The 9,588-nt window shown below is 36.4% G+C and overlaps 1 long non-coding RNA gene across 1 annotated transcript; it reads left to right on the top strand.

Annotated features, from left to right (window-relative positions):
• Positions 1–244: 244 nt before the first annotated feature.
• LOC112157862 lies at positions 245–2,863 on the top strand. The gene is made up of 3 exons (XR_002921232.2): positions 245–428; positions 2,347–2,549; positions 2,728–2,863. It is a non-coding gene; the product is annotated as an uncharacterized LOC112157862 (long non-coding RNA).
• The last annotated feature ends 6,725 nt before the right edge of the window (positions 2,864–9,588 follow it).

Below are 9,588 nucleotides of genomic sequence, written 5' to 3'. Positions count from 1 at the left end.
CTTAGTTTGTTTACATTAAAAGTGGGGTCATCTGGACCCCCCAAGACAGTGCGCTGAACTTTTTTTTATCTTTGATTTTTGAGTTTCACTAATGTCCATGACAGACATAAAATCCTGTCCACCTTTGTCATGGAAGAAATCACATATCAATATGTGGTTGGAGTCAACTGGACCCCAAAGAGAGCGGAAGGGTTAAATACTAGTGCCAAAATATCAATGTATCGCGATATTTAGTCCTGCGATTGAGGCTGTTGCACTGTGCGTCTGAGTCACGTGACGGAACTGTTGAGCAGCTGGGTGTGCTGTGTCGGACAGTTAATGGCGACGCACGCAATTAATTCAAGAAAAATCACCGGTGGCTCGGTAGCGTGTTTGTAAAGAATGCCTACCTGTACGCAGTTATCATCCATCTGTAGCAGAGACAGCCGGTAAGAAATGTCTGAGCCTCTGAGCCGAGAATGGCGCGATCACTTACTTCCTGTTTGCTGTGGGAACCAGGCGCGTGCTTCGTAGTTTGTGTGTACTTCAGGTACCGGTCGGAGTTTTCGCTTTCATGCATTTCAATGTTTATTTAACCCGTTGGTGTATGGTATAACTTTGGTAAATTTATGGAGTGAAGTTTTCAAATGAATGTAAAGTCATTCGTAAAAAATAAATAAATATAGGATTTGATGTATGAACTTAAATAAAAATGTAATTAAAATAAAGTAGATGAATTCTCTGTAAAATTTGGGAAGTTGCTAGTTAATTGAAGCACTTAAAATTATATAAATTATTATTGATTACAGTTGTTTATTGCTATTCTGTGATGGAATTTGAATTTGTAAATATTTATTGCCATTATTAGTGTGTTTTAGAGTTTTTACCTATTTACTGCTGACTGACGATGATCATGTTTACTATTGTTAACATTGAATTTGATGGATAATTCCAATTCATTTGTTGTCAATGCGTATCAAAGACATAGTATTACTGATTTCAGCAATGTTGCACGAAAGTGTCTATAATTTGTTGCACAAAATAAGAAAAGTTGTTTATTATCATTGTGTTTAAACTATAAAAATAAATGGAGATATATTTTTCTAAAAAAACATGTGCTCTTCTATATAATGTTATTAGAGAGGATTTTTACCAATTATCGCAGTATCGCAATATTATTGATATCATGAGCCATGTATCGCGTATCGCATCCTGAGGTACCCAGTGATTCCCAGCCCTATTAAATACTAGCTAAACTCCAAAATATCCTAAAATTCCTCAGTTAACAAATAAGTCAAAACCGTTAGCATGTTGCTAAAATAAAAGTTAAATTCTAAATTAGCCTAAAAACCCTACAAAATTAGCCAAAAACGTTAGCATGTTGTTAAAATAGAAGTTAAATTCTAAATTATCTTAAAAAATCTATAAAAAAATAGCCCAAAATGTTAGCATGTTGCTAAAATAGAAGTTAAATTCTAAATGATCATAAAAACCTATAAAAAAATAGCCAAAAACGTTAGCATGTTGCTAAAACAGAAGTTAAATTCTAAATTAGCCTAAAAAACCCTAAAAAAAATTGCCAAAAACGTTAGTATGTTGCTAAAATAGATGTTCAATTCTAAATTATCTTTAAAAACCTATAAAAACGTTAGCCAAAAATGTTAGCATGTTGCTAAAATAGAAGTTAAATTCTAAATTAGCCTAAAAAACCCTAAAAAATTAGCCAAAAACGTTAGCATGTTGCTAAAATAGAAGTTAAATTCTAAATTATCTTAAAAAAACCTATAAAAAATAGCCAAAAACGTTAGCATGTTGCTAAAATAAAAGCTAAATTCTAAATTAGCCCAAAAATCCTATAACAAATTCGGCAAAAATGTTAGCATGTTGCTGAAAACATTGCCCATGAATAAATTTAAAGGCTTGTTGCTAATCTAATTACATTTTTTAATATGAAAACGTTCCCACTCATTTCATACAGGGCATATTTTGCTCAATATTTCAAAACTATGAAGTTTGAAACCAAGATTGCTGAAAGTGTGGTTGAATTTTTACGTATCGAAAAACGTATGGAAAGGAGCTGGAAAGTTACTGCAGTGTGAATGCTTACTAAACATTCACACAATTAGGACAGACATTTAAGAAATAGAGGCAATCAAACCGTTCTAAAAACATAGTTTGACTTTTGTTTTTCCTAATAAAGAACAATTTTCAGCAATAAACATAAATTGTTTTTTTTAATTATAGAATGTTTAATGCAATTTATTAATAATAAAGTTTGTCTGATATATAACTTTTTTTGTCTAGAAAAAAATCTCAAACAAAATATTTTTTTTATTTTTTGTGGATGATTCCTGTTTTCTCCACAAGGGGGCAACCTAGTGATGCCAAACCCCGACTCTCCCTCAGGCCTGTGAAGGGCAGCCAAAACAGATTAATCACCTCAACACATCTGAGTCACTAAGACGCTGGTGTTTCTTCACTGCCCTCTCTCTGTCGTCCTGCTCCTCTTCATCGGCACCGAGCCTCCTGCTTCTCAAAACCAGCGTTCTCCTCCAGCTAAAGCTTTTGAGGTTTCCATTTGTTTGCACTTTCCCTGATTTACGTATTCTCCCGTCTTTTCAAACATTCAATCTGTTGAAATGTCTTTGTGAAGGTCAGCGATAATAGAAGGAAGGGGCGATAAGGAGAATTGCAGGATAAGCGGCGGGCCTTCGCTGAATCAAGATTTTATTATTCTTTCTTTTTTAGGAAGCCCAAACGAGAGGGCTAAATACACCGTTTTCCCCTATCCTTCATCCCTAAACTGCATGTTGACCTTTGCACCACTGCCTCCAGGCTGTATGCTTTAACCTTTCCGGTGAGATAGAGGGGGCTCTTGCACAAGATGGATCACAACTGCTGTATGTTAATGTGACAGACAACAATACACACCGGCATTCATGCACTGTTTAAACCCGTGTCCTCTCTCACACGAGCCTTCTCATCCCTCACGCGCACACTTGTACACGGATGCAGACAGCCTCCATAAAGATGTTCTCAGCATCAGCACTCCGGACTATTATATCTACAAGCACACCCTGAATTATTCATCCGTCATTAAAATGCACTAGGAGTAATGATAGCTGGGAGTATGTTGCAGGGTATTCTTTTTCTTGAGTAAAACACAGGGGTCATTAGGAGTCATTTCTGGTCAATTTTGTATGATCAACCATGCTCCAGAGAAAGACAGACAAAAAAAAAGAAAAAAAAATTCCCATTTACTTTCTGTGCATTGGGAATTCATGTTGAAAGAGATCAAAGGGGACAGACAAAGAGATGAGGGAATCGACATCTTCTTGTCTCCATTTGGCTCCCTGTGAGGGGAGGAAAATTACTTTAAAGCTGATACCTTGATGAAAGAAAAGGCATTATGCCTGATGTATTCCTCCAGAGGTGGAATCAACAGTATGAATGACTCAAAGGCAGATGGAGAGGGGAGAATCCGAGCATTTGTTCCAGAGAAACTAATGTGGGATTTTTGGAGTGGGATGTGGGTACTGTTTGACAGCGGCGAACAAAACACGATTCCCCCTGTCAGGAGAAGTGGTGGGTTCCACGCTCAACACTGTTATTTCCGTCGTGTGCACAAGTGGCACATTAGATGTCATCAAGCAGTGAGCTAATTTGCAATATCGGGCCGGGGATTGTATCAAACTGAACAGATAGGTGCGCTGTAAAAAAAAACAAAAAACTTTTTTTTCTGAAAAAATTAATAACTGGTGCCCACCAGATAGTAACAAGAAGTTTTTTTCTAGTATCTGGTACTCACCAGGTAGTAAATAATAGTAACTGGTAAGATATTCACCAGATTTTTAAAAAAAATTAATTGTGGTTACTATCCGGTGCGCACCAGTTCGTAACCAGGAATTTTTTTTGTATCTAGTGCGCACCAGATAGTAACCACATAATAACCAGAATTTTTTTTCTAGTATCTGGTGCTCACCAGATATTAACTGATAGTAACTGGTAAGATATTTCCCAGATATTAACAAAATATTAACCAGATTCATTGTTTTGTTTATAAATCCCAGTTAATATTTTCTAGTATCTGGTGCTCACCAGATAGTAACTGATAAGATATCAACCAGATATTAACAAGATAATAACCTTTATTTTTTTAAAATATAAATTCTGGTTGCTATCTGGTGGGCACCAGTTAGTAACCAGAATTTTTTTTCTTGTACTTGGTGCGCACCGGATAGTAACAGGTAAGATATCAGCCAAATATAAACACAATGTAAACCAGATTTAAAAAAAATATATAAATTCTGGTTACTATCTGGTGGGCACTACTTAGTAACCAGAATTGTTTCTTGTATATGGTGCTCACCAGATAGTAAATGGTAGGAAATGGTAACATATTAACCAGATATTAACCAGATATTAACCAGATTTTTAAAATTTTAACTTCTGGTTACTATCTGGTGTGCACCAGTTAGTAACCAGAAACTTTTTTTTAGTATCTGGTGAGCACCAGACAGTAACCACATAATAACCAGATTTTTTTTCTAGTATCTAGTTCTTACCAGATAGTATTTAAGATATTTTTATCTGGTGCGCATAAAAATATTAACCAGAAAAAAAAATGACTACTATCTGGTGCGCACCAGTTAGTAAATTGAATTTTTTTCTTGTATCTGGTGCTCACCAGATAGGTGCACATTAAAAAAATTGTTTTAGAAAAAAAATTGTGGTAACTATCTGGTACACACCAATTAGTTTTTTGCTCTAAGAGAGTAACTGATAATAACTGGTAACATATCAACCAGATTTGTCAAGATATTAACCAGACTATTTTTTTTTACTGTAAATTCTGGTTGCTATCTGGTGCGCAACAGTTAGTAATCAGAAAAAAAACAATCCTGATTACTATCTGGTTTGTAATCATAGTAGTGGTGCGCACCAGTTAGTAACAAGTATTTTTTTTCTAGTATCTGGTGCTCACCAGATAGTAGTTAGACAAAAATATCTGGTTATTAGGCTATGTGGTTACTATTTGTTCACTTTCTAGTGTTTATCAGATAGTTTTCAAGATCCCTTAATCTGGTGCGTGTATCTAGTGTGCATGAGATATTAACCAGAAAAAAACATTTTTTGAAAAAAAAATACTACTATCTGATTACTATCTGGTGCGCACCAGATAGATGCACATTAAGAATTTTTTTTTTAAATATTGTGGTAACTATCTGGTGTGCACCAATGAGTGACCAGAATTTCATTTTTCTAATATCTGGTGTTCACCAGATAGTAACCAGAAAAAAAAAATCCTGATTCTATCTGGTTAGTAATCAGATAGTAGTGGTACGCACCAGTTAGTAACCAGAAGGCAGATGGAGAGGGGAGAATCCGAGCATTTGTTCCAGAGAAACTAATGTGGGATTTTTGGAGTGGGATGTGGGTACTGTTTGACAGCGGCGAACAAAACACGATTCCCCCTGTCAGGAGAAGTGGTGGGTTCCACGCTCAACACTGTTATTTCCGTCGTGTGCACAAGTGGCACATTAGATGTCATCAGGCAGTGAGCTAATTTGCAATATCGGGCCGGGGATTGTATCAAACTGAACAGCCAATCCTAAAAAAAAGAAAAAAAAAATATGATCTTGTGTCACAAACTGTGTTTTTTTCTTCTGCCGAACAGGAAATAACCAGAAGACCAGCACTGTTATTTCCCTGACAGAGCTGTCAAAGCATCTAGCCTACCATGCTAGTTACACACCAAGCAAATAGAAATGAAAACACTGTCAGTGAAAAGACTCATGGGGTAACGGAGATGCCAGGAGCAGGGTGAATCACTTAGCAATCTGTGCTCCTCCATTCTGCAGCTGCCACCCACCACCACACATCTGCCACTGGGAAAAAAAAAAACACAAAAGATCACTTCTTCAAATTGAAATTTATTTACTGTCTAAACATTTTTTTGGGTCTCCCGGGAGCGCCCACGTGACTGGGAGAACCCAGCGTGCAGGTGGCGAATACCTGCGAACATATGTTTTCTTATGCTGAAATCATTTCCTAATCGAAGTCAGATGAAATTATGTGTGTTGGGTCAGCAGCTCTGCCAATTTGTTTCGTGTAAAGGTTGCGCTGATTTGCATTTTTGTGCTTAACTTACCATAACTTTAAATAATCAGGCCCTGATGGGTCCGGCGGACTTCTGGGTTTTGGCACCATCGCCGCAGCACCTTGAACCTTTCCCTGCTCCCGTTCTGTAACCCAGTTTCGGCCCAAGCTTTGATAAGAACTCACGTTTGAAAACTACATGTGAGAGGTCACGGTCGACTCAAAGACCATCCTTTGAGAGGAAAATAGCCTTCTGTTGTGCAATTGTGAGGCTTCAAGGGTTAGAAAAAGTTGAATCTTTCCAAATAAATACAAGTGTAAAAGTTATTACTCAATATTTGATTAAAGTTTGAATTTAAAGTCGAACTCACCAGAGGGCGGCCATATTGGATTTTACATTTTCTGAAGCTCTGATGAGAAGATAATGCATTGGTAAGCACCAAATACTAACAAAATTAATTGAAAAAGTTATATATATTGTATGGTTTATATTATTAGAATTTTATTTAGTAGCTTTTTAGATTAGGTGCTGCAAAACACTCAATATAATGTTGACAAAGATACTTAAAACATTTGTTAAGCTCTTAAACAGTTTATTAATATGACCTTTGTAGACAATAGTCTCACTTGAGTTGGTAATAATTCTTATTAAGTATGTTAATAAATCTTATTCAGCTAATTGTACTAAAAAATGTCTTATTAATACATAAATAATGTTTGTTATGTGTTAATAAAGCTTGTTATGGGATCTTATTTAAAAAGTTTTACCTTTCAATTCTACTTTTTAGTAGTTTATTCAGTATTTTATTCTTAAAGTTTAATTTCATAAATGTAATTTAACATTTTACGGTCAAGTTTGGATCTATTTTAAATTGCTTTTATTGTTATTATGTCTTTTCTAGCCAAAATAAAGATGGCTGATGTTATATCAAATGATTTGGTAACAATTTATAATAAGATTCCTTAACAAGCTTTATTAACACAAATGACTATAAGTTATTAAAAGGACATTTATTAGCAAAATGAGTCAAATAAAGTTTGTTAGTGAGATTCATTACCATCTAAAGTGAGATTATTGTCTACAATGGTAGACAGTAGACAACCAACTATTTTAATATATGCGATACATGATGTATATATATAAATATATATATATATATATATATATATATATATATATATATATATATATATATATATATATTATGATATATTTGTATGTGATCACGACCAAAACTGATGAAATTTCACGTTGGCCTCATGTACAACATGCAGCCAAGATACCAATTGCTGCATTTCATATGTGTCAAAGGATAAATGCTGTTGTTGGTCGCACATTTTTAAAGTTAAAGTTTAAAATTAAAGTCCTGTTAATGTCTGCTCTCCGCTGTGGGAGAGGTGAACTGCAGTCACAGCTGCACTCTGGAAACATTTGATGTGTTAACACTAACCGTAATCCTAACCTAAACCCTTCCTCTGGGTCTGTGTGGCCAAGAAAACATTTAGTACTGGTCGCACGTATTTAGAAAATGATCCGTGAATAGTCGTTTTCATAAATAATAATATATATTTTTTAGAAAAGTGTTTTTTTTTAGGACATAGTTTCTGCAGAGTGGCAGTAGTTCATCAGATGTTCTCTTCTCTGAGTCGTGGGCAGGATGTTGGAGCGGAACAACCCGACCCTCTTCCCCTCCCCGTGTGAGTGTATTTTCTGAATAACAACAATTTGAATAAAGAAATACTCAGAAATATAATTTTTTTCTTAATTTTCTAAAAATACTTTCTCCATAATCATGTAAAAAAACACAATTTTTATCCTTAAATTCTTGGTAATAGACACTTTTTTAGTCTAATAACCATTAACGTTTAGATTAAATTTAAAATCAGTCTTATTACTTTAGAATACTATAGTAAATATTAGAATGGATATACTTACTTCTGACATTTGACTTCGAGGTGCCAGTCATTTTCTTTTTAAAGTTAACTCATCGTCCCAAGATAATAGGTTGTCACTTATCAAACTGAATTGATGTATTTTATTTATTCTTTCATCCTTTTTTCATTCCATTTTAAACTTAAAGCCTTAAACGTCTCCGTCCTCCTTCAAAAATCTGGACTTTATTGCTCTAATGACTCAACTATTAGTTTTTTTAAATATCGGTTTATGAACTGCTGCTTCTTCAAAGGAAGAGAAAAAATCACAGTACATGATTTTAATCTGGAATCATGAATTATTAATATGACAGGAAAATGAGAAAAGGATTTTTTCCTCCATGAAACCACTCTTGACAGGCATTATTAGCTTATAATATCTATGTGAAACCCAAAGTCACATTCAGAAAGAAATACTCCGTCCACGGCGCAATCACAGCCATCAACTGGCAAATGAACAAGATGTTATCCGAGGATACCTTTCCAATGACAACTCAGGAAAAGGAGGAATGGGACTTAATATGATGGAAATAAGTGTGACACCCTAAATGGTCTCTGCTGAACGCACTGACGCATGCTTTGACCTTCCCTGTCACCGTGGAGGGTGAACAGGGAGGCCACTCGCGTCGTGGCGGTGAGCTCCTGCTGCAGAGACTTCTCCATTGTTGCTCATACAGCCGGCTGTGGAGAATGAACAAAGAAAGATCAGAGGGAGGGAGGTGTGGAACATTGCTAGGTCATTCTGCCGGCATCATGAGAATGCTGCATCGACGTGAGGTGATTCAAAGTGTGATATTTATGACTCTGGTAGGGGAGAAGATACAGCAGAAAGTCGAGTATAAAGTTGTGCAAGAAGACTCACATCCCATCAATAAAACTGATTTTATGGCACTTGAAAGTTAGCTACAGTCACGTATCCCAAGATGCCACTGGGCTGCGACTTAAATGCAAGTTTTTAAACAAATTTGGCAGAGGTTTCACCAGTACCGGTACCAGGTCTCAGGGGCAACAGTCTAAGCAAGGATGGCCCGACTTCTCTGACCCCGGTCACTTCCTCCAGCTCCTCTGGGAGGACCATGAGGCATTTTCAGGACATCTGAATTCTTCCCTTCTCCCCACACCTCCATTTGAAGGGGCATTTGTTGTGAGAGTGGTGTCCGAAATATTTTTTTTTAATATTCCACCCTCCAAGCGGAGGGATACAATGCCCTCCGTCGCAAGGAGAAGGGTTTTCTTCACATCTGAACCACCGACGCTTACATTTAAATGTAAGTAATGACTTTTTGTTGTAGCACGACCTTTTTAAACATATAAAACTGCTTGTGTCATGTGTAACACCAGCTAAACGGCGACTATTGATGATGTCATCGAGTCGGAGTAACATCAGAATTTAAAGGCACTATTTTTCCATAGCTCTCAGTTTGGAGGGTTTAATGTCCGAAGAATTTGGATTGGACTGTAGTCTCTCCAGCGAGTATTGGGTCTTTCCCGTGTCCCTCACCCAGCGGGACATGCCCGGAAAACCTCCCCAGGGAGGCGTCCGGACCAGATAGCCAAGTCACCTCAACTGGCTACGCT

The sequence above is a fragment of the Oryzias melastigma genome, linkage group LG24 (assembly GCF_002922805.2).
Source record: "Oryzias melastigma strain HK-1 linkage group LG24, ASM292280v2, whole genome shotgun sequence".
NCBI classification, from domain to species: domain Eukaryota; kingdom Metazoa; phylum Chordata; class Actinopteri; order Beloniformes; family Adrianichthyidae; genus Oryzias; species Oryzias melastigma.
This window is presented reverse-complemented; position numbering and strand designations above follow the sequence as displayed.